This window comes from Cornus florida, unplaced genomic scaffold (assembly GCF_030987335.1).
Source record: "Cornus florida cultivar Cherokee Brave unplaced genomic scaffold, ASM3098733v1 CherokeeBrave_3.0.0_Hap2_Chr11, whole genome shotgun sequence".
Taxonomy (NCBI): Eukaryota; Viridiplantae; Streptophyta; class Magnoliopsida; order Cornales; family Cornaceae; genus Cornus; species Cornus florida.
In genome coordinates, this window is record NW_026775581.1 from 60,503,921 (window position 1) to 60,528,583 (window position 24,663).

At 39.7% G+C, this 24,663-nt stretch overlaps 1 pseudogene; it reads left to right on the plus strand.

Moving 5' to 3' along the window:
- Positions 1 to 1,477: 1,477 nt before the first annotated feature.
- On the plus strand, positions 1,478 to 14,026 carry LOC132285212 (cytochrome P450 94B3-like; annotated as a pseudogene).
- The last annotated feature ends 10,637 nt before the right edge of the window (positions 14,027 to 24,663 follow it).

Genomic DNA, 24,663 nt, shown 5'->3' on the forward strand with positions numbered 1-24,663 from the left:
TTCAGATAGAGAGCAAAATTTTGGGGAATTTTTTTGGAGTAGAGGTAGAGAGAAAAACCTATTAAAAAGGGTAATTCTGTCATATATATATATTTTTTTGATATTTCAGATAAATAATTGGTATTTTATTGAAGGGCAATATCGTCTTTTCACAACTTTTAAGGACTTGTTTGGATTAAATTTCTGACAGGGGGTGTGAGTGTTCAAAAAATGACTAAGTTATATATGTCTTGCAATACCCCAAACCTCAGGAAGTGTCACTGTAATTAATCCTAAAATTTAAAATAGTAAGTTAATAACTTTTTAGAAAAATAATACATATCCGTGTTCTATTAAAAATTATTACTCTCTATAAATGACACTTAAATTGGGACGAGAGAGTAACAAATTTGGCCCCATACAACACCTTTAGATGTCTAGTCCAGTGAATTGTGATGTACTGTATATTACATATTTTAATTTGCATTCCCCAAAAGGGGTTTGGAAAGGTCCACATGGAATTCTCTTAATAATTGTTTTTATTATATATTTACTTCTTTACACCAATGGTAGTGTCCACTGTCGAGGTTCTCAGAGAAATATTGAAAAGAGTTCATTCATCACGAGTTCTCCGTTTTAAATGATTTATTTTAATTTTAAAAAAATTATTTCAATTGAGTGGTTAAATATAAAATTTTTTTTGTTTTTCTCACAAAGGAGCTCTCTTGAGACTTGAGAGTATTACTTTAAGGCTGTATTTAGTTGTATGTAATTAGATCTTAAAAATTGAAATTAATAAAATTGAAAAAAATAAAAATTTAATTTTGTGAGTTGTTTTATTTTAATTTTTTCTTTTCGATTTTACTCATTCCAATTTCAAGATTTCAAACGAATGAGCTGAACATAGCCTGAATATTAATGAGAGGTAATAAATGCATTCTATTATTTTCTAAGTATACTATGTTTTTAAAGTGAAATAATAATACTATTTTTAATTTAATTTATGAGAATTAATTATGACATACATGTCATTTAATTTAATAAAACTAAGAGTGCGTTTATTTTAAAAAAATTATAATAAGTAATAAATGCACTCTACTATTTTATAATTAAGTCTACTATTTTTTTAATGTGAAATAATAATATTATTTTTAATTTAATTTATGAGAATTAATTAAGACTTCCATCTCATTTAACTTAATAATAAGTGAACTTATTTGTCAAATTTGGCAAAAATAGCGTGCCTCCTCTTTATTTGTCAAATTACATTTATTTCTCTCTTAATTTGTTTATCAAATTACATTAATATTCTCTTTAATTTATATGTAAATAACACATCAATATGGCTAGCAAAAAAAAAATTGTTGATGTCAACAATGCCCTAACTTTCAAATTCTAATTCTATTATTGAGAGACATATTTATTATAATAAAATTATATATATATATATTATAGTCTAATTTAGCAAATTAAAATTTAGTCTAATGACTAATTGGCCATGTTTCTCTCTCTCATCCTCTTTCTCTTTCTAGTACTTATCTTCATGACTTTCCTACGTCACCTCTTCATTCAAATTCAAAACCGTCATTCAAAAAAATCATCCATCAATGGCGGCCCTCTAACACACCCACTCCTCGGATGCCTCATTTCTTTCTACAAGAACCGGCGCCGTCTCTTGGACTGGTACACCGGCCTTTTGTCTGAGTCATATACCCTCACCATTGTCATGAACAGGCTCGGAGCACGCCGGACCGTCGTCACGGCCAACCCGGCCAACGTGGAGTACATCCTCAAGACCAACTTCAACAACTACCCGAAAGGGCAGCCCTTCACTGAAATCCTCGGAGAATTGCTCGGCCGCGGCATCTTCAACACGGACAGGGAGCTGTGGAACACCCAGCGCAAGTTAGCGAGTCACGAGTTCAGCACCAAGTCCCTAAGGAGTTTGTTGTCAAGATAATTGAGGAAGAAGTTAAAACCCAGCTCGTCCCGATTCTCGAGACGGCCGCAGAGTGCCACAGCAGGGTTTTGGACTCGCAGGACGTTCTGAGGCGGTTTACGTTTTACACGGTGTGCCGGGTGTCACTAGGCGTGGACCCTTTTTGTCTCGACCTGTCTAGGGCGGTGCCGCCTCTCGTGGAGGCGTTTGACACCGCCTCGGTTTTGGCCGTGTGGAAAATGAAGAGATTCTTGAATGTGGGGTCGGAGAAGAAGCTCAGAGAGGCGGTTGAGCTCGTCCATAGCTCGGTTCTTGAGATAATTCGGTCTAAAAAAATTAAATTACAAAACGGAGATGGCGATGGTGATCACGGTGACTGTAGGTGCAAAATTTCGCCCAACCAATAATGATTGAGAAAAATAAAACAACTCACTCAAAAACAATATAAATAAATAAGAACAATGTGTAGAGAAGCGTAGAATTGCTTGATCTTTTATTGGAGGTCTTAGCCTCTATTTATATACAAAAGATTGCAAAATTATGGTAGGACTCGCGTTGCTTGCCCTCCAATTCTTTCCATATAACCATTGTTTTCTAATAAAGTTTTTTCCATTGTCGAATCTTCCATACATAGAAATTGCCTTGTACAGAACTTCCTATCCGAATTTTCCTTCTACAGTAAATCCTTCAAATGGTAGGATTTGTGCATTCTTGGGCTGAATATATTTTGATCTGGCTGGGCTTGGGTAACAGGCCGGATGTTAAATACTCATACGCTGGGCTGACGACAAGCTGGGCTGATGATTTCTTGATTCGGCCTTGATGGAAGTTGGAGGATAAATAACAATGGTCTTGGGCTGTAAATACCCTCAACTTGGGCTTGAGCATGATGGGCCTTATATGTCCTTGGAATGTAGATATGGGTAGTGGTGACGTGTGCGCTTTTTATTGGAGGGAGTTTTTTTTCCTCCACACTTTGCCCTAAATTCCATTTTTAATTGAGTGACGGCTCCTATTAAAGAGGGAATTGAAACCAGTTTTTACTTCGCTTCAGAAACGGTTCGTGGTCTTTCGTTATTACTCCGTCACACAAGATTTTGCAAGAGTTACATTTGCCCTTGCTGCACTTCTGCGTCCTTCATTCCATCGCTTCCGTCGCTTTGTCAGGTTAGTCTCGCATCTTTCTCTTCAATCTTTCATTATGAGTACTTCATCTACTCCCGAACGTGCAAACCTTGGGGATTCTGAATCCACACCTTCATCTTCCCCCGTTCGCATTAGGGCTCCCCCTCCTAGGGTTTCTACAGATCGCCCTTCGTTGAATCCATTAGGTACTTCTCCTCTCCCAACCGAAACATCCACCTCAGGCTCTGATTATGTTCTTACCCATGAAAAGAAGAAAGCAATCATCTCTATTCGCCGCATCAAGTTCTCTATTGCTTCGGTAATGGAAGAATTTGATATTCCTGAGGGAGTAGAAATTGCAGAATATCCCGAGGGTGCCGATTTCACCTCCGGCGAGGGAATTGAGGAGGATGAGTTGCTTCTTTCGGTAGGGCACCTTAACGCCCTCCGATTCCCTCTTCATCCCTCCTATCATTTAGTTTTCAATAAGCTAGGTCTCGCCCCCCTTCAGGTAAATCTAATTTCTTTCGCATCCTTTCGGCACTGTTAGTGCGCCGGAAATTAGAGACTCTGGATTTGACCCTTGCCGACCTTCTGCTTACTTACAATATATCTAAGCATGGGACCGAGCCTGGTCGCTTCTTTTTTACTTCTCCCCTTCATCAGAGGATATGCACGAACCTCCCTTCATCCGAAAAGAAATGGAAAGAAAGGATGGTTGTAGTTAAAGGAAAATGGTTCGTGTCCCAATCAATTGTGATCCCTATCCCGCGTAAATTTGGGAAATTAGGTATAGAATATTTAACCTCCCTTCATACCAAGTGTTCTGGCTGTTTTCCTTGCCAAGTCTTAATATTTCGTCGTATTTATGAGTTTCTTGGTGTTTTTTCAGCTACATTCCCATCCTTCGCAGCAAGGAACAGACTTTCTTTTCTTGAGGAACGAGTCTGGAGTGACCCCTCGCCTATCGAGGACCTGCTAATTCTTCAAACCTCAAGGACATTGCCTCCAGTGCCGTTGCTGCAGACCTCATGGATCTGTCTCTACCATCCTTTGACAGTTTCCCCATGACTGAGGAGGAGATATAGAGGGTTGAGGCTTTAAAAAAGAAAGCCGAAGATGCCCAACCCTTGGTCGTCATTGGATCAACTGAGGATGAAGTGGAGATTGAGGAACCACCATTGAAGAAATCTCGCCTCAACCCCTCATCCTCTGGCAAGGGCAAGGTCCCTTCTAAAAGCAGAGGGAAAAAGGCTGGAGAGGCCGAACCTGAAGATGAAGTCAGGGCCTTTGTCTTAGCTGAGACTGGGGCTCCTTGGACTTCTTCCTTCACCAGGGCTGACAGGTCAGTCCTGCACTCAGGGGATTCTGTGATTACAGACCCTTCAGCTGCACTGGCGGTGGCTCGAGGAATGTGGCTCCCAAAGGACGAGGAAGCCATCAGCCAAATGGGGTTGGAGCAACTACTCCCTCTGCCCCAGTCCGGGCCATAAAGGTTCGCATTGCTCCTTCAGCATTAAGTTACTCTTGGTTGCTTATGTTTCTCTTTATGCTTATATTTGCTTCCCTGTTAAACAGAGTCTATACCACACCATGGCCCTCAGCGCTCCATCAAGAAGTTGGAGAAGGATCTTGACAATGCAGAGAAGAGAGCCATTACTGCCTCTACCAATCTGAAGATAGCTTCTGAAGCCAAGGATGCGTACAAGAGGCAGTTGTCAGCCTCTGAGGCTAAGGTGGATTTTCTTCAGGCCGAGGTTCAACGCCTGACCGAGGCTCTTACTACTTGCTTCAAGGCAGGGAAGCAAATGCAGGGGCGCTACTCTTGTCTGGCGCACCTGGCTAGTGCTAAAGCGTTCCGGTCTGGCTATAATCAGGGCTCAGGCCCTAAGACGATGGATCCGGACGCTTTTGACAAGAAAGTGGGGGTGCACTTCCCATACGATGAAGGGCCAGAGGCTTTGGAAGCTGAAATCCGCTTTGCCGAGATGGTGAAGGCGCACCTGAAGGGTACTCCTAGCTCCCCTGCTCCTGCGGCTTCAACTCATCCTACCTCAAGTCCTAATGTAGTGGATGCTTTTGAATCTACTCCCTTCGATCCGAAGAGGAAGTAAAGCCATGTATTTTGTTTTTATGAACAGCCTGTTTTGGGATAATGAATATAATTTTTCGTTTTAGGCTTGCCTGACTTGTTTTTGCTATATGCTCTTGATACTGTTCATATTTCTCTGTCTGGTAATGTGTTTAAACACTAAACATTGTCTTTATGCTTCGGATTTATGCTATCCGTGAAAACGCAAGGATTGTGGGAAGAATGAGATCCTTTTAATAGTTTAGTTGATATCGCAGGATGATTCATATGGACAATGATTTAACTGTTAAATGAACCCTCCTTGCCTTTTACTTGCCTGTGGTAGACGTATACATACTCTTTCTTTCTCATGTGTTCCTGATGTGAGGTGGAGTATGATGAACTTATGATATATCCGTATCCACAGGGTTTTAAACACTTGGAGTCTGGTGGAAAGAGTTCTGATCCGGGTACCAGAGGTCTAAAGCAAATTACTCCTCGGCACTGAGTGCGGAGGACTAGTGCTAAATAGGACACTTAGGGTCCGAAGCTGTCTCGGATACTTAGGATCCGAGGCGAATTATCCATTCCCTGGCGTGGAACCGGAGAGGGGGTTTCGCCGAGCCGAACACTTAGGGTCCGAGGTGAAATTTTCGCCGAGCCGAACACTTCGGGTCCGAGGCGAGATTTTTGCTGAGCCAAATACACAGGGTCTGAAGCGAATGACCTACTCTCCGGCGCTGAGCCTGAGGGGAGGTTTAAATGAATCACTCTCCGGCGCTGAGCCTGAGGGGAGGTTTAAATGAATCACTCCCCGGCGCTGAGCCAGAGGGGAGGTTTTGCCGAGCCAGACACTTAGGGTCCGAGGCGAGAGAACTACTCCCCGGCGCTGAGCCTGAGGGGAGGTTGTGCCGAACCGGACACTTAAGGTCCGAGGCGAATGAATTACTCCTCGGCGCTGAGCCTGAGGGGAGGTTTTGCCGAGCCGGACACTTAGGGTCCGAGGCTAGAGAACTACTCCCCGGCGCTGAGCCTGAGGGGAGGTTGTGCCGAACCGGACACTTAAGGTCCGAGGCGAATGAATTACTCCCCGACGCTGAGCCTGAGGGGAGGTTGTGCCGAACCGGACACTTAAGGTCCGAGGCGAATGAATTACTCCCCGGCGCTGAGCCTGAGGGGAGGTTTTGCCGAGCCAGACACTTAGGGTCCGAGGCAAGAGAACTACTCCCCGGCGCTGAGCCTGAGGGAAGGTTGTGCCGAACCGGACACTTAGGGTCCGAGGCGAATGAATTGCTCCCCGGCGCTGAGCCTGAGGGGAAGTTTTGCCGAGCCGGACACTTAGGGTCCGAGGCGAGAGAACTTCTCCCCGGGGCTGAGCCTGAGGGGAGGTTGTGCCGAACCGGACACTTAAGGTCCGAGGCGAATGAATTACTCCCCGGCGCTGAGCCAGAGGGGAGGTTGTGCCGAACTGGACACTTAAGGTCCGAGGCGAATGAATTACTCCCCGGCGCTGAGGGAGGTTTGTTTTATATTTTTCCTCAAACCACTTATCATGAGGCCGAGGACTCAAAAATGATAGGAGGCCAAGAAAGCGAGTAACAGTGGCTGTGAAGTTTTCCAAGTGTTGACTTTAAAGACCTGCCTCCACTGATACTCCCTTCTTGGCAACCAACTGTTGTGGACCACGCATATATGAACCGCATTTCTTTTCTATTTCTATTCGATGTGGGACATGAACTAAATTTTGTCAAAAAGGTCGGTGTAAGGAATGCCTCTGGTATTGAGCTTGACAGCCTTAAATACCAGTGGGCCCTCCTTACACCGTGATTAACTATTTGAATATTTCCATATATAACAGAACGTGGCACATACTTTTTTGTCGATGTGGGATAGAAAGGTTTAAGCACAGGTTATAACTCATGTTTTGTTGCTTTGTGCTTTTTTGTTTTTGGTCAAAAAATCAGACGAATTTTTGTTTTGTGTCAAAAAATAGTCAAAAAATCAAACGAATGCCATGCATAGTATGGCCCCCCATTTTTATAAAAAGAAATAAAAATAGAGGAAAGTGATACTGAATATAGAAGTAAAATAAAGAAAAGCTTGGCTGACTGTGGATATACACAGCTTTATTTGTGAAGAAGTTGTAGCAAAATGGACAAACTTAACTAATGGAAATACCTTTTCAGGTGTATTGCATTCCAAGGACGCGCAATGGGACGTCCGCCAGCTTCGGCCAAACGATATGCTCCTTTCCCCACTACTTCGGTAACCCTGTAGGGGCCGGTCCAATTAGGTTCCAGTTTCTTTACATGAGTTGTCTCCTGCTTCAAAACCCAATCGCCTACCACAAAGCTCCTGAATCTGACGCGTTTGTTGTAACTGTTACACACCTGCTGTTGGTATGCCGTGAGACGAATTGCTGCTGCATCTCTCCTTTCGTCCACCAAATCAAGGCTATGTTCGAGTTGTTGCTCATTGTTCCCCTCCAGTACCAAGGATGTCCGAAGGGTTGGGATTATGGACTCGGTAGGAATGACAGCTTCGGATCCATATGCCATAGCAAATGGGCTTTCTCCCGTGGGTCGTCTTGGAGTGGTTCGATAGGCCCAAAGCACTCGAGGGAGATTCTCGTACCACTTTGTCTTCAACTTCTCTAACTTTTTCTTTAAGCACCCGAATATCTTGCGATTAGTTATTTCAGCTTGCCCATTGCCTTGTGGATGACTAACTGCAGCCAATTTTTGCAGGATTCCATGTTCGCCAAAGAATTTCCTTGTACTTCTGTTATCGAGGTTCTTACCATTGTCCATTACAATGACTTTTGGTACCCCAAACCGGCAAATAATGTTGCTCCAAATGAAATGTTTTACTTCTTCGTGGGTGACGCTAGAGAAGGCTTCAGCTTCCACCCACTTGGTGAAGTAATCCGTAGCCAGAAGCACATGTTCCTTTTTTTTCATGGTTTTGGGTAATGGTCCTACTATATCAATCCCCCATTGGGCGAATGGCCATGGATTAGCCATGGCGTGCAAACCTTCGGCAGGTTGGTGCTTTATTGGACCATGGCGCTGACACTTATCACATCATCTTGTGTATTCCTCGGCATTCCGAGCCAAGTATGGCCAGAAATAACCTTGGGTTAGAATTTTGTGTGCAAGGGATCTTCCTCCAGAGTGGTTTCCACAATCTCCTTCATGAACTTGTTCCAGAATTGTGAGAGCCTCAGTAGGAGTTAAACACTTGAGATAGGGACCGGAGAATGACCTTCGGTACAACTGGTTATTGATGATTGCGTACTTAGCCGCGGTCAGCCTAAGCTTCCTTGCCTCAGCTTTCTGATTCGGGAGAACCCCTTCCTTGAGGTAGGCATCGATTGGATCAATCCAGCAGGGCTCGCGTGGTACTTCTGGGATCACCATCACCTCTTGCCGGGGATTAATGTTGGGTTCTTCGAGAACATCGATTGGAACAAGCCAAATCAACTCTTCATCTGAAGATGATGCGGCTGTGGCCAATCGATCCGCTTCGGCATTTTCATCTCGTGGTACCTGATGGAACTCGATTTGATCGAACTCCTGGATAGCACTCTCTACAGCATTTTTGTACGACTTCATACATTCCTCCTTGGGAGAATATTGCCCTGTCACTTGATTGATCACAAGCTGTGAGTCACTAAAAACTTTTAAACATCGTACCTGCAGCTGTTTCGCTAGCCGAAGTCCGGCAAGCATCGCCTCGTACTCGGCCTCGCTATTGGTAGATGGGAAATCTAGCAAAATTGACTGCTGCAACTTGGTACCCTCGGGTGTTGTGATTTCAATACCGGCCCCTGCTCTTTTCCGGTTGGAAGAGTCATCAACCCGTAACTCCCAGTATGGCTCTTGAAGTGTCGGTTCCTCAGGTTGATCTTCGTACTCCAGTAGGAAATCCGCTACTGACTGCCCCTTGTGAGATACCTTCGGTGCATAGGTGATGTCAAAAGAGCTAAGTTCAATAGCCCATTTTGTAATTCGACCAGACAGGTCTGGTTTAGCTAGGATAGCCCGTATAGGGTGATTTGTAAGTACCACTATGCTGTGAGACTCGAAGTAATGTCGAAGTTTCCTCTTGGCATAAATTAACGCCGGGATTACCTTTTCTGTCTTGCTGTACCGTGTCTCGGCATCCGTCATCGTTTGCTTGTGTAAAAGATTGGGTGTTGAACCTTGCCTCCTTCTTTGATCAACACTGCGCTTGTTGCTACAGCTGATACTGCCAGGTACAGGATGAGAGTGTCCCCGGGCGTTGGAGCAGAAAGGATTGGGGGTTTTGTCATGTAGCTTTTCAATTGATTGAGAGCTTCCTGCTGCTGAGGTCCCCACATATCTTTGTTTTTGGATCGAATAGCATCGAGGAAAGGTTTATACTTATCAGATAATCGGGATATGAACCGGCTGAGAGCCGCAATTTGGCCGGTTAGGACTTGCACTTCCCTGTGGGTTTTCGGCTCCTGGTTCTGTATTAATGCCTTTGCCTGAGCTGGGCTTACTTCTATTCCTCTTTTATTCACGACGTGCCCAAGGAACTGTCCTGACGAGACGGCGAAGGAGCACTTGGTGGGGTTCAGCTTCATATTGTATCTCTTGAGAGTATCAAAGACCTCCTGGAGGTGCTTCGGGTGGTCCTCTTTCCGTATACTTTTGACCACCATATCATCGATATAGGCTTCGATCGTATTTCCCAGCAGATTATTGAAAATTTTATTGACAAGTCGCTGGTAGGTGGCTCCGGCATTCTTTAGACCGAAGGGCATCACTCTGTAGCAGTAAGTGCCTGTTTCTGTGATGAAAGCGGTTTTCTCCTCATCTTCAGGATTCATGGGAATCTGATTATAGCCGGAGTATGCATCGAGGAATGTGAGCCTTTCATAACCCGTCGTAGCATCCACCATTTGATCAATCTTGGGCAGAGGAAAGCTATCTTTTGGGCAAGCTTTGTTAAGGTTGGTATAATCTACGCATACCCTCCATTTCCCATTCTTTTTTTGAACGACTACTACATTTGAGAGCCATTACGGGTATTGCACTTCTCGAATGAATCCTGCTTATAATAGTTTATTTACTTCCTCGGCTATTATGCGATTCCGTTCAGGTGCAAACCATCGGTGCCTCTGCTTGACTGGCTTGAACTCTGGGTTAACCCTCAGACTATGGCATGAGACTGTAGGCCCACCATGTCCGCGTGATCCCAGGCAAAGACATCCGAATTGCTCCGAATGACCCTGATCAATGCTTCCTTCTCTTCGGCTGTGCAAGATGAGCCAATGTAGGTGATCTTCTGGGGGTCTCCGAGGACTACCTCTATAGCTTCGAGGGACTCCTCGGTAGGCGCTTCAGCTTCGGCTTCCTCCTCTGCCTTGAGATACTTGGGCAGAGGATACTGTAACTACTATTTGATCGTGTCTTTGGGATTCGCCTCTGACTGAGGTGACTTCGACGCTTTCTTTGCTTCATGTAGCGTTAGCATGTAACATTCTTTTGCAACAACCTGGTCTCCCCAGAGGTCGATGACCTCTCTGCCATCCGGGGATAAACACCTCATTACTTGGTGAAGTGTAGAGGGGACTTCGTTCATACGATGGATCCAACCTCTCCCCATAATGAGGTTATAAGATGGATGAATTTCTGTTACGACGAAGTTTTCCTTCAGAGTCCTCTTTGCTGCAGTAACGGATAGATCGATCACCCCGAGCGGATTCACCTTAGTACCATCAAATCCCATTAGGGGGCTGGAAGTTGGCCTGATGGACGATGGTAAAACCCCCAACTGATCAAAAGCTGTTTTTGTAATGATATTGGCGCTACTTCCCGGATCTATCAGCACTCTCCTGATCATGTAATTCGCTACCAGGAGGCTGATGACCAAGGGGTCCTCATGCGGGCGCTGGACTCTAGAAAGATCATTGTTACTGAATCCAATGTTGATGCTACCTGGTGCAACCGTGTTGACCGAAGACACTCTTCGTAACTTATGAGCCTCTCTCAGCCTGGATCTGTACAACTCTTCAGACTCTTCATCATCCTCTGACCTTCCGTGTATAGCATGGATAACCTTTACCTGACCGCCCTCTACCCGTCGAGGGTTAACCTCCCGAGGTTTTACGTGCTCCTTCGTGGCGAGATACTCCACCAATTCTCCTCTCGCTATCATGCTTTCTACTTGTCGCTGTAAGGACCTGCAGTCATTGGTGGTATGCCCATAATCTCTATGGTAGGCACAATGTTTGCTTTTGTCCCTCTGCTCCAAGGGTTGCTTCATGGGCTGAGGAGTCGCGAACCTCGTCTTATTCTCTTGGAATAGGCGCGCCAAAGTAGTACGGAGAGGGGTAAGCCTGTCCTCTGTCCTTCGCCTTTTCTCAGACGCTTGGGTGACTTGTGTGGCGGTATGAGGAACCTTCTGCATCCTTGTGCTCGCAGCTTTCTCTCGAGACTTGTTTTCCACCGTGACGAGGGTAGCGTACTGTGCACGATGGGCTACATTTTCCTCCAACCGGATGTAGATTTGTGCCCTAGCATTCAAAGTCTGCATATCCGGGGGGGAATATTTGACCAAGGATGTGTGAAACTTGGTTCCCTGGATCATTGCCAACTTAAACGTTTCGATTGCCGTGGCAGGATGGCAATCTGCTATCTCCGAGGCCTCCATGTTAAACCTGGATAAAAAATCTTGCAAAGTTTCTCCCTTCCTTTGCCTTATGGTGAAAAGGCTGGCGATACTTTTCTTCTGCTTCTTATTTCCGCAATACTGGGCTAAGAACATAGTGCACAAGGTCTGATAGTCAGGGATAGACTTGTGTGGCCTATTCCTGAACCATTCTAACGCTGTTCCGGTTAAACTGGTAGGAAAAACCTTACACATCCACGGATCGTTATGATCGTCCAGTGCCATCTTTTGCATATAATGATCGAGATGCCGAGAGGGGTCTCCTGCCCCATCGAACTGGGTGAAGGATGGCATAGTGAACTTCTTCAGCCTCTCCACAAGGTACACCTCGTCAGTAAAGGGGGTCTTGACCAAGGAGTTCTTGTGCTCTCTAGCCATCTCGGCTGGTGTCTGGACTCTCAAGAGCTTCTTTTCGTCGAAGGCATCTTGTACACGTGCGCCATCTGGAACGCCATTGGACCATACCATAAGCCTATGGCTGGACTCGGCCTGTTCGTCCTGTGTGCGATGCGGGAGATTATCTGAAGCAACCGCCTCGGACCTCGTCCCTTGCTTTTGCTGAACCTCACTAGGTCGAGCCCCGTTGGGTGGTGTCTCGTTGGCTGGAGGCTCGTGAACCGGAGGTAAATTCCGGGTGGGGGGTGGTGCCGCAGCATCGCCTGGTGGTGGTTGTGGCGTTAGCCTGGCCATGGCCGTGTGCAGCGTATGAGTCTGCTGCTGAAGCGCAGCTATCTGGGCGACACTCGTGTCATTTGCTTGCCGGAGTGTCTCAAATTGGTGCAAGAACTCTTCTCGCATCTTTTGCATCAATTCTATCTGTTGATTCATTGCTGACTCTCCGTTTAACATTCCAGACACGATTAAAGGATTTAATTTGAAGAACAAGTGGGAGTATATTTCTATACGCTTCCCACAGACGGCGCCAAAGTGTAGGTGCAAAATTTCGCCCAACCAATAATGATTGAGAAAAATAAAACAACTCACTCAAAAACAATAAAAATAAATAAGAACAATGTGTAGAGAAGCGTAGAATTGCTTGATCTTTTATTGGAGGTCTTAGCCTCTATTTATATACAAAAGATTGCAAAATTATGGTAGGACTCGCGTTGCTTGCCCTCCAATTCTTTCCATATAACCATTCTTTTCTAATAGAGTTCTTTCCATTGTCGAATCTTCCATACATAGAAATTGCCTTGTACAGAACTTCCTATCCGAATTTTCCTTCTACAGTAAATCCTTCAAATGGTAGGATTTGTGCATTCTTGGGCTGAATATATTTTGATCCAGCTGGGCTTGGGTAACAGGCCGGATGTTAAATACTCATACGCTGGGCTGACGACAAGCTGGGCTGATGACTTCTTGATTCGGCCTTAATGGAAGTTGGAGGATAAATAACAATGGTCTTGGGCTGTAAATACCCTCAACTTGGGCTTGAGCATGATGGGCCTTATATGTCCTTGGAATGTAGATATGGGTAGTGGTGACGTGTGCGCTTTTTATTGGAAGGAGTTTTTTTCCCTCCACAGTGACCTTTTGTCGAGGTTGCTAATGGCCGGACATCACGAGGAGGTGGTGAGAGATATGGTGATAAGTTTTATTATGGCGGGAAGAGACACCACGTCCGCAGCGATGACGTGGCTGTTCTGGTTGCTGTCGGGGCATAGCAATGTTGAAAAAGAGATTGTTGAGGAAGTGATGTTAGTAGACAATGGCACAAAGCCTTTGGACTATGATGGACTGAAGGATATGAAGTATATGAAGGCGTGTTTGTGTGAGTCCATGAGGCTCTACCCGCCGATGGCATGGGACTCGAAGCACGGCGGAGCCGACGACGTGTTGCCGGACGGAACGCCGGTGTGCAAGGGTACAGGGTGACCTATTTTCCTTATGGAATGGAGAGGATGGAAGAGTTGTGGGGGAAGGACCGGTTATAGTTTAGACCGGACTGGTGGTTTGATGGGGATTGGGGTATGAAAATGGTGAGTCCGTACAATTTTCCGGTTTTTCAGGCCGGTCCGAGGGTGTGTCTTAGGAAGAAAATGGCTTTCATGCAGATGAAGTGTGTGATGGCTTCGGTTCTGAGGCGGTTCGAGATCAGGCCGGCCGGTTCGGTCCAGCCTGTTTTTGTTCCTCTTCTAACAGCTCACATGGCTGGTGGGTTCAAAGTCAGGGTGTCTAAGAGGAGTCATTATGCTTAGGGCTTAATTAGTTGCATGTGAAGTTTTGTCTAAACGTGCTAATTAAGAAATTGTACCAGCTTTATTTTATTTTTTTTCAATATCTATATATATATATATATGTACGCATGGCAAATATTTAATACGTATTATATGATTTAATTGTATCGTATCAAGGCAAAATTTGACAAGAAAAAAAGGTAGTGATAAAAGTATAACTGAATATGTTTGAACAGAAAGAATAGGCCAAGGTTAGGAGAAGTTTAGGACTCCGGAGGATAGGATGATGGGTCATTTAGGTATCGACAGCCATCCCTTGGTCCATATACCATCTATAAACTGTTTATTGCTCTTTTACCTTGTTTTGTTCGTCATTTATAAGACTTAATCACACCATTTTTTACTCACTGATGTGTTTAATTTTAGTACGTTATATCATTTTTAAAAGATAAGGCTAAATCATAAAATCTTCACTGCTTTCTATTTTTGATAATAAAATCTCAACTTGTTTATAAAAATTCAACATTTTAAAAAAGTTATCACATTAGTCTAATATCCAAGTCCAATCATTTAACCGGACAGTGAAATGACAAATTTGACCTTAAATTAAAAATAGAAAATTATTATTTTTTAAATTACAAAAATATCCTCTCTAAATTCCAGTACCGTCATTGTTCCGATTCCATTTCCATTTCCCATTTAAACCATTAGTGACGGTAAATACGGTCTCTAATAAATATTTGGGTCAGTATTATTCGGGACAGTAATTAGTGCCGGACTCATTTGACCTTTAGTGAGTTTTTGGACTTTTAGTGACGGTTTGAAGTGTCACAAAAGCCCTGTTTTCTTGTAGCATGTCACGCGAGTCGGTGTCGTGACACCTTTATCATTACCTCTATATATATATATATATATATATATATATATATATATATATATATACACTATTATTCAATGTGCAAAGTGTTTCAATATTTCAGAATTTATTTATTAATATAAAAAAATATTTATTATAGGACTGTAACACAAAATCTATATCAATATACATACTATTATTATAAAAGATAATGACATTCATTCGGTCCAGTTATGATTATATCCTTATCAGGAGAGTACACATGTCATCATCCTATTAATTCAAATACCTATAAATAAAGACATTAAAGAAGGAGGAAAGGTACATAAATTAATAAATTAATTATTATTTACTTCGTAAACATATTAATGCATAATAAAATATTTAATAAATCAATTGGTGCGTAAAATATCAATTGGCCCATAAATAATTATTTCACCACATATTATCCTCATACTTTTTTCCTTTTGCTTTTTTTTGACATCCTCATGATTAGGTTGGGCAGTAGATTAGACATTACATCACGCCCCTTGATAACGTTTTTTTAAGTAATACTGTAGTGGGTCCAACAGGCTAGGTAAGAAGAAACTCATATCTATAATTTTATTTATATTTAAATTAATATTTGGACTTAATAAAATGGCTTCTACGGTCCATTAGCATGGTTCTTTATTTTGTTACAGGCAAAGTAAGCAGAAGTTATGAAACTCCCGCATCGAGTGAGTTTTGAAATTCACAAGATGTTGACAAAATAATTCAATTCTAAATATGATAACTGTGGAACAAATTAATTACCAATTAAAATTAAATAGGTAAAATAAAATAATAATTCTAACACAAATTACCTTATGAGTTTTTTAATAAAAGGAAATCTAATTAGACAAGAATATATTTAAAGAAAATGAAATAATTTTTCTATTTTATATTCAATAAAACACATTAAACAAGGATATATTTAAATAATTTCTATAAAACTCTAACACAAATTACCTATTTATCTATTTATTATAAATTTTTTAACAAAAGAAAATCTAATTAGACAAAAAAATTATTAATTAAAAAATATTTATTAATTGATATAGAAAATAAAATAATTTCTCCGAAACTCTACCACAAATTATCTTTTATTATGAGTTTTTTTAATAAAAGGAAATTTAATTAGACAACGATATATTTAAAGAAAATAAAATAATTTCTTTAAAACTCTACCACAAATTACCCATTTTATTTTCAATAAAACTCTATCACATTAGGAGGGGATATATTTAAAGAGTTTCTATAAAACTCTAACACAAATTACCTATTTATCTATTTATTATTTTGAGTTAAAATAAAATAAAATCTAATTAGACAACAATTATTAATAAATAAAAAAATTACTAATTGATATATAAAATAAAATAATTTTTCTAAAATTCTACCACAAATTACCTATTATTATAATTTTTTAATAAAAAGAAATCAAATTAGGCAAGGATATATTTAAAGAAAATAAAATAATTTCTATAAAACTCTTCCACAAATTACCTATTTTTTTTTCAATAAAACTTTATCACATTAGACAAAGATATATTTAAAGAATTTCTATAAAACTCCAACACAAATTACCTATTTATCTATTTATTATGAGTTTTTTTTTTAAAAAAAAGGAAAAATCTAATTATACGAGTATTATTAATATAAAAAAATATTTATTAATTGAAATAAAAAAGAGGTTTTAAAAAAGTTTCTATAAAACTCTAACACAATTTACTTATTTATCGATTTATTATAAACTTTTTAATAAAATAAAATCTAATTAGACAAGAATTATTAATATAAAAAAATATTTATTAATTGATTTTAAAAGAGTTTCTGTATAAAACTTTAAAACAAATTAAATATTTATTAATTTATTATGAGTTTTTACTAAAAGAACATCTAATTAGACAAGATTTTATTAGTATAAAAAATATTTATTAATTAATATAAAAAATAAAATAATTTTTCTAAAACTCTATCACAAATTATCTTTTATTTTGAGTTTTTCTTTTTTAATAAAAGGTAATCTAATTAGACAACAAATATTAATATAAAAAAGTATTTATTAATTGATATAAAAAGAGTTTTTAAAAGATTTCCTCTAACATATATCACCTATTTATCTATTTATTATGAGTTTTTTTAATAAAAGAAAATATAATTCAACAATAATATATTTATAGAAAATAAATAATTTATATAAAATGTACCACAAATTAGTGATTTATTTTTTATAAAACTCTATCACATTATATATTTATTATGAGTTTTTTAATAAAGTAAAATCTAATTAGACAAAAATATATTTTAAAAAAATAAAATAATTTATATAAAACTCTACCACAAATTAGCTATTTTATTTTCTATAAAACTCTATCACTAATAACATGTATTTATCTATTTATTATGAATATATTTATAGAAAATAAAATAATTTATATAAAACTCTACCACAAATTACCTATTTTATTTTTTTTAAAACTCTATCATATATCACCGGTATTTATGTATTTTTCATGAGTTTTTTAATATGAAAAAATCTAATTAGACAATGATATATTTAAAGAAAATAAAATAAATTTTTTAAAGAGTTTATATAGAACTCTAACACAAATTACAGATTTATCTATTTATCATGAGTTTTTTAATTAAAGAAAATCTAATTAGGCAATAGTTATTAATATAAAAAATATTTATTAATTGATATAAAAAATAAAATACTTTTTATAAAACTCTAACACAAATTACAGTTTTTTAATAAAAGAAAATCTAATTAGACAATGATATATTTGTTTAAAGTAAATAAATAATTTCTATAAAATTCTACCATAAATTACCTATTTTATTTTCAATAAAACTCTATCACATTAAATAAGAATATATTAAAAGAGTTTCTATAAAATACTAACACAAATTATCTAAACTCTATCACAAATTAACTATTTTATTTTCTTTAAAACTCTATCACATATAACCTGTATTTATCTATTTATTATGAGTTTTTTAATAAAAGGAAATCTAATTCGACAAGGATATATTTAAAGAAAATAAATAATTTTTATAAAACTCTACCACAAATGACAAATTATTTTATAAAACTCTACCACAAATTAGTTATTTTATTTTTTATAAAACTCTATCATATTAGACAATGATATATTTAAAGAAAATATATAATAATATAATAATACATATAAATAAAATATAAAGTGTAAAGAGTTTTAACATTTAAGTATTTATTTTTTAATATAAAAAAAATTATTAATTAATTTTAAAATAGAACTCTATCACATGTAATTTCTGTGTAAAGAGTTTTAGCATTTCAGTATTTATTGTTTAATACGCAAAAAATTATTAATTATTTTTAAAATAGAACTCTATTACATTTTTTTATTTATAATGAATTTTTTAATAAAAAAAATCTAATTAGACAATGATATATATAAATAAATAAATAATAATTTTTATAATGTAATTAAAATATATATATAAAAAAAAAAATTCAAAAAATTACAAAACATTCATCATTTGCCTTTTAATATATATATATACACACACACACATATAGTCTGTATGAGAGTTTTTATTTTATTACGCGCATATTATAGAGGCAGAGAGATATATGCAGAGAGAGAAATTCTCTATGTAATTAAATTCTGTATCTATGTCTCACATCACATTCATCATTTTCCGGCGGAGGTGACTCTCCAAAACTTCTGGACACAGTTAGCTGTCATCAACTCCAGAAGGCCACGTACCGCCCTAGTGATGCTTTCCTATATCTCGTGCATGGCTCCATCTCCAAGCCGGCTTCAGCTAGCCTCCAAGGATATATAAGAAGTTTTTAAAAAATAAAAATAAATAAATAGCATAAATTTACGAATAGATTTTTGTGACCGTCTGATATGTTAGTCGTTGAAATAAACATGGTAAAACTAGAAAATAAATAAATATAACAGAATATGCCCTAAATTTCAAAGGCGTACCTAGACTTGGAGCTCAAAAATAATGTATGTGTCCTTAATACATACTATTAAATTATAAATTTAAATTCCACATAAAAAACGTGCATATATATATATATATATAGGGAACATAGAGGTGGTAAAATTGTCTTTTGGGACCAAGCTTTTATGTTATGACTTTGTCACTGACCAACTCTAGAAGAGATAGAGATGGTAAAATTGTCTTTTGGGACCAACTCTAGAAGAAAGAAAAAAATTCATAGCACTGACCCTTCAAGTGAGATAGATTCGGAAGAGATCGGGTCGTATGGGTGTGTGTGGTTCGATTTTGAGCCCACTTAGATGACTTTGGGGCTCGGCCCACCAATTGGACGTTCTACACCAAACAAACTGTCACTTTCTGATTGCTGGTCCACCAACGAACTATATCAGGCAAGGCCCATGTGGGACCAAGTTTATGGTCCTTCCTTTATTAAGAAAATGAGGCGCCGATTTATTTTTTACGTTTACGAGTGAAACAGAATTTTTGCACGAAAGGGATTGTTAGATGTCAAGTTTTCCACAATTACTAAAACGTGCTCAATATATATCTCACGTGCATTTTATGTCGATGTTGGGATGTAGTAATTAAAAATAATTTTAAATTTAAGATACGGTATATTTTTAAAATAGTTGAAAACTTTATTTTAGGACAAAGGGAATAAGAAAAAAGGGAAAAAAAAAAAAAAAATTATGTTGAGGATCCATTTATTTATTTAATATTTTTTATTAGTATCATTATTTTTATATAGTTTGAAACAATTGTCACGTTATAACGTTGCTCCTTTTAAAATGGTCTCCCACTGAAAAATCGAATCGTCTAAACCTGATATTTTAGGTAGCACTATCACCAAGTCTACACTCGAAATCACCAAATCAAATGATGGATCTTTATACTGGTATTTCAATTAAAGAGTCACAATATCAAGATCCAAACTCCAAAGAGGAAATATATATATATATATATATATATATATATATTGGTATTGCAATGAGGTGACCTAATTATTATTATTTTTTTTTTTTGGTGACTATTAGTTGTGTCTAAATGTCCACGTCCAATCAAGGTTGGATGGATACCTGGAAATTGAATCAATAGGTACTTCTTCTATTTTCCCTTTTCAATTTTGAGACAAAAAAAAAAAAAAAAAAATCTTAGTTGCCCTATTAGTTAAAAATTTATACTTATCAATAAATTTATATTTTTTATATTTTCCTATTTTTATAGATCTTTAATTATAAGATTTAGTGATGTATGTTAAATATTTATTGATAATATTTAGTAAAAGTAAATTCTCTAATAACTCATAAAATATAAACCAATATAGATATTAGTCTGAACCAATCCAATCTGCATAAAACAACTAGAATAATTATTTCCACTACATATATCAAATGGTAGTGGTCTGAAAATTTTGAATATATGAGTTGAGAACTCTTTATCCAATGTAGGGGTGGCAAAGTTTTTCACGCGCGACTCACCAATGCGATCGAACATGGCACGATTTAAATAGGTTTAGATTGACTTTAAACGAGTTGACATGCTTAACTCGTTTAATTAATCGTGTCGTATTAGGGTTGAGGAATTCAACCCATTTAACTATACGTGTCATAAGTAAATTTTTATTTAAGTTTCAAAATAACTATCTAAACTTATATTTTATAATTTATTCTTTTGTAAATTAGAGATTCTTTAATAATTTGGTTAGATTGAAACTTATATTTTTCTAGTATTTAATGTTTGATATAGTATTATTAATAATTTAAATAATAAAATATTTTATTTTATTAAACAAGTCATTAAACGGGTTACGCGTGTAACTCATTTAATAAATAGGTCGGGTTAATGTTGAGAGTTTCTGATATAATTATTAACAGATCGTATTCGAGTTGAATTATTCAATAAAATACATTTAAATCGACACAACACGATTACGACTCCCGAACAAGAATTGCCACCCCTAATCCAATGTCCAATTGGTTGTGAAGATACAAGATATTCCTCCTCCCTTTCTCTCTCTAGAATTCTTGCATTTCAACCAAAATAATATCTCCCCTTTCTTTCCATTACTTCTCCTATTTATAGATATTTACAAATGTTGATGGACTGCTGGATCTAGGCCCGTTCCTCCATGGGTTCTGGTCATCTTTGATGGGCTTATTCGCGTTCGGCCCATATGGCAGTGTCTTTTTATGGGCCTGACCCATCTGTAAGGACCGGATGTCGCGTTTGCAAGTCATATCCGGCCCATGTCATCTCGGGCCTCCTCAACTGCCCCCATAATTACCCCTTGTTTAATAAGGGGGTAATTATTGAAGGCGTCTCATCATGACGTTGACGGCTCGAGAAACCCACATGGGGGAACGGACGGTTAGATCCAGAATCAATGTTCCGGGGCTCGATGAATTTCTCGCCTTCCTGACGCTTCGGCCCTCGGGTCCCCCTCGCCTTTATAAGGCTCTAGAATACCACTTCATGCCTTTTTACCGTCTCCATCATCAGTCAAATCTCTCTCTTTTTAGAACAGTGCTAAGCTTCTTCCGCTGAAATCGTTCAAGAGTTATTCTTCCAGCGGTCTCGCAGTGCTCTTTGTTGCTTTCTACCTCAGAGGTTAGTTTTGTTCCTTTTTACTTTCGGCATGCTTCTTTTTACCCTTTTAGATCCTTCAATCACTTCCACCATGGTTGTAGATCTAGATGTTCTTCGTATGAGACTTAGACTTCCTGACAACATCCAAGTTAGGGTTTGCCCTAAGGATGTTAATATTATGACCGGTGCCGGCCTCCTTCCCGGCGAAATTTTATTTTCAAACCTTCAACTGAATGTCGTTAGGTTCCCTCTGCACCCCTTCTTTAATTATGTCTTCAATAGACTGGGGATATCCCCCCTGCAGGTAATCCCCAATTTCTTTAGAATCATATCCGTTATGCTACTGTTGATTCGTGACAGAAGTCTGGACCTTGACCTCATAGATCTTCTTCTGTGTTATAAGGTCAGTAAGATCCGAACTAACGAGCCCTTCTACCACCTCTACCCGATCGACAAGATGTCCATATGTACGGACACAATCAAATCTGAAAAGGGTTGGAGGGATAACATTGTAGGCATTAGTGGGGCCTGGTCTTCGCCGGTTGCAGAGGATTACCCAATCCCGAGCGCCTTTGGCATCTGTTCTGTTTCCTCATATAAGAAATTCAAATCTCATAAAAATGATTGTCCCTGCGAAACATGTGTTCCTCGCTTTTGTACTTTCTTATGTCGCTCCTTAGGCATACCTTGTGATGACTTGAGTTACAGTGTTTGCAGGGATAGGAGTAATTACTTGAAGAAATACGTTCTAAACGATATTCCTTCTTGCTCAGACCTCCTCACTTCAGACAACCTTCTAGCGCTCTCATCCCTCGGCTATACCATGAGCAGGCTTCAGATTCCATCCTTTGGTAGGAGGAAAAATACTCCCCCACCCACTTCTGCTGCTGGAGCAACCTCCTCTCCTGCATCAGCCTCTTCCTCAGCCACCATCTCTGACACCATCCCGAGCACGGTGGCTATTGATTCTGTTGTCAGCACCCCTGCTACCAACCCGAGCGCGTCTCCACAAATCACTACTGCCCCTGCTGCCGCTGGGGGAGCTCGGGACAAAGAACGAGGCAAAAGGCCTCATCCTGACGGTGGAGTTGACCCTGAGGAGGAACCTCTTATAAGAAGGACCCGGGTCTCTGGGCCGAGTGCTCTCTTGCATCGCCCAGTCAGAACTCCTGCCCCCTCCGGGCCTGTCGCAGCTGGTGCCTCTGCTTCTGCTTCAGCTTCTCCTTCTCTTCCCACTTTACCACCGTGGGCTCCTCGGTACACCCGAACGGATGGGACGTTCGTGAAGCCGAACGAGACCATGCTAAAGGATGGCCAGACCGCCATGGCGTATTATAGGAGCATGTGGACTCCGAAAGACCTTGAGGCAGCGAAAGGTCTATCCCAAAAGGATGTGTTCAGCCGTTTCCCCCAATCTGCCATGGAGGTGACTTTTATTTTCCAACTCATGAATCCTCTCATACTATTTGGTCTCACCTTCGTCCGACCAGACTATCAGTTTAACCATTATTAATGTATATCTATGCAGACTTTGTTCGGTATGATGGCTATGCAGAAGCAGGTGGAAATAGGGAACGCCAGGGCCCGTAAGTTCTCTGATAGCCCGGAGGTGGCCAATAAGGAAAACGACCTGTCTCGCCAGCAAGAATACCGAGGTATTGGCTCGGCTTGAAAAAACCGAACAAGAAAGAGATGTCTTGAAGAAGGAAAACGACTCTCTTCAGGATGAGAAGGATGCCCTCCAGTTTGAAAAGAGTGTCTGGCAGACTGAGCGTGATTCAATCAGAGACGAAAAGGCAGAGCTCCAGCGCCTTCTGGCTGATGAACAGTCTGCTCGGATGGTTTTTGAGAAGAGAGCTCTGGACGAGCGTACTGCTCTGATTGATACCATCAGCAGAGTGAACGGTGGGATGCTGGCTCTTCATGCTCGGTTCTCAAGAGTCGGCGCTCTTAGATATGCTCAAGGATTCCGAGAAGGTTTCTCCGACCGAGTTCCGGATGAGGGACAGACCAGCTCAACTCCAGATGAAGTCGATAAGGATTTAGGGATTGACCCTCTGGGGGTCTATGTTGACCCAGAACCCACCGAAGCGGAGCACATATTTGATGAATGCCAGGACATTGCTTCCTCTAGGATCACTACAGCTCCTCCTACCGCTCTGCCTCTAACCGGTCCTCAATCGTCAACTGTGGTATCTCCCATAGCCACTGCTGACGTTGGCCCCCAGCAGAATGACTCTATTATTCATCTTGATTCCCCACCTCGTGAGGGTGAGATGGCTGATGGGACCGAGGAGGCGGATCGGCACAACCAGGAGGCTATCGGTACTGGGGCAGCTAGCTAGGACTCCTCCGGACTCTTCGATTCCATACTTTTTTGTAACAATGTGACTTGAATACTTCATTTTTTGTAAATCCAATGCTTATCATGAATGAGATGACAGAACTCTTTTTCTCTTTTTCCTTTGTGTTACACTCTGTTTAAACCCATTTTCAATATATATATACCTTTTATCTCTTTTTTTTATATATTAACTTTGTCGTGTGCTTGTTTATGGCAAGTGCTTGGCGTTCGGCTTGTAGTGCCAGCTGCCACTTATCTTGCTTAAGTGCCTGGTGCTCGGCTAGAATGTCACTTGCCACTTGGCTTTTCATTTTTTAGCAAGTGTCTGGCGTTCGGCTTATGGTGTCAGCTGCCACTTATCTTGCTTAAGTGCCTGGCGCTCGGCTAGAATGCCACTTGCCACTTGGCTTTTCATTTTTTAGCAAGTGTCTGGCGTTCGACTTATGGTGCCAGCTTCCACTTATCTTGCTTAAGTGCCTGGCGCTCGGCTAGAATGCCACTTGCCACTTGGCTTTTCATTTTTTAGCAAGTGTCTGGCGTTCGGCTTATGGTGCCAGCTGTCACTTATCTTGCTTAAGTGCCTGGCGCTCGGCTAGAATGCCACTTGCCACTTGGCTTTTCATTTTTTTTTTTTTGTTTTTTTTTTTTAGCAAGTGCCTGGCGTTCGGCTTATGGTGCCAGCTGCCACTTATCTTACTTAAGTGCCTGGCGCTCGGCTAGAATGCCACTTGCCACTTGGCTTTTCATTTTTTAACAAGTGTCTGGCGTTCGGTTTATGGTGCCAGCTGCCACTTATCTTGCTTAAGTGTCTGGCGCTCGGCTAGAATGCCACTTGTCACTTGGCTTTTCATTTTT